Source organism: Mandrillus leucophaeus, unplaced genomic scaffold (assembly GCF_000951045.1).
Source record: "Mandrillus leucophaeus isolate KB7577 unplaced genomic scaffold, Mleu.le_1.0 Scaffold64, whole genome shotgun sequence".
Taxonomy (NCBI): domain Eukaryota; kingdom Metazoa; phylum Chordata; class Mammalia; order Primates; family Cercopithecidae; genus Mandrillus; species Mandrillus leucophaeus.
Window position 1 is genome coordinate 6906145 of NW_012106919.1, and position 783 is coordinate 6906927.

General features: G+C 39.7%; 1 protein-coding gene across 2 annotated transcripts in view; it reads left to right on the top strand.

Moving 5' to 3' along the window:
- MAN1A2 (mannosidase, alpha, class 1A, member 2) overlaps nucleotides 1-783 on the top strand; it is a 179153-nt gene that overhangs the window by 107879 nt on the left and 70491 nt on the right. The window lies entirely within an intron of this gene.

Sequence of the window (783 nt, forward strand, 5' to 3'; positions counted from 1 at the left end):
GTGTATGGCTAGCTAGTTTTCCCAACACCATTTATTAAATGGGGAATCCTTTCCCCATTGCTTATTTTTGTCAGGTTTGTCAAAGATCAGATGGTTGTAGATGTGTGGCATTATTTCTGAGGCCTCTGTTGTGTTTCATTGGTCTATATTTCTGTTGTGGTACCAGTACCATGCTGTTTTGGTTACTGTAGCCTTGTAGTGTAGTTTGAAGTCAGGTAACATGATGCCTCTAGCTTTGTTCTTTTTGCTTAGGATTGTCTTGGCTGTACAGACTCTTTTTTGGTTCCATGTGAAATTTAAAGTAGTTTTTTCTATTTCTGTGAAGAAAGTCAGAGGTAGCTTGATGGGGATAGCAACGAATCTATAAATTACCATGGGCAGTATGGCCATTTTCACAACATTGATTCTTCCTATTCATGAGCATGGAACGTTTTTCCATTTGTTTGTGTCCTTTCTTATTTCCTTGAGCAGTGGTTTGAATTCCTGGACGCATACACCCTCCTAAGACTAAACAAGGAAGAAGCTGAATCCCTGAATAGACCAATAACAAGTTCAGAAATTGAGGCAGTAATAGCTTATCAACCAAAAGAAGCCCAGGACCAGACAGATTCACAGGTGAATTCTGCCAGAGGTACAAAGAGGAGCTGGTACCATTCCTTCTGAAACTATTCCAAAGAATAGAAAAAGAGAGACTCCTCCCTAACTCATTTAATGAGGCCAGGATCATCCTGTTACCAAAACCTGGCAGAGACACAACAAAAAAAGAAAATTCCAGGCCAATAT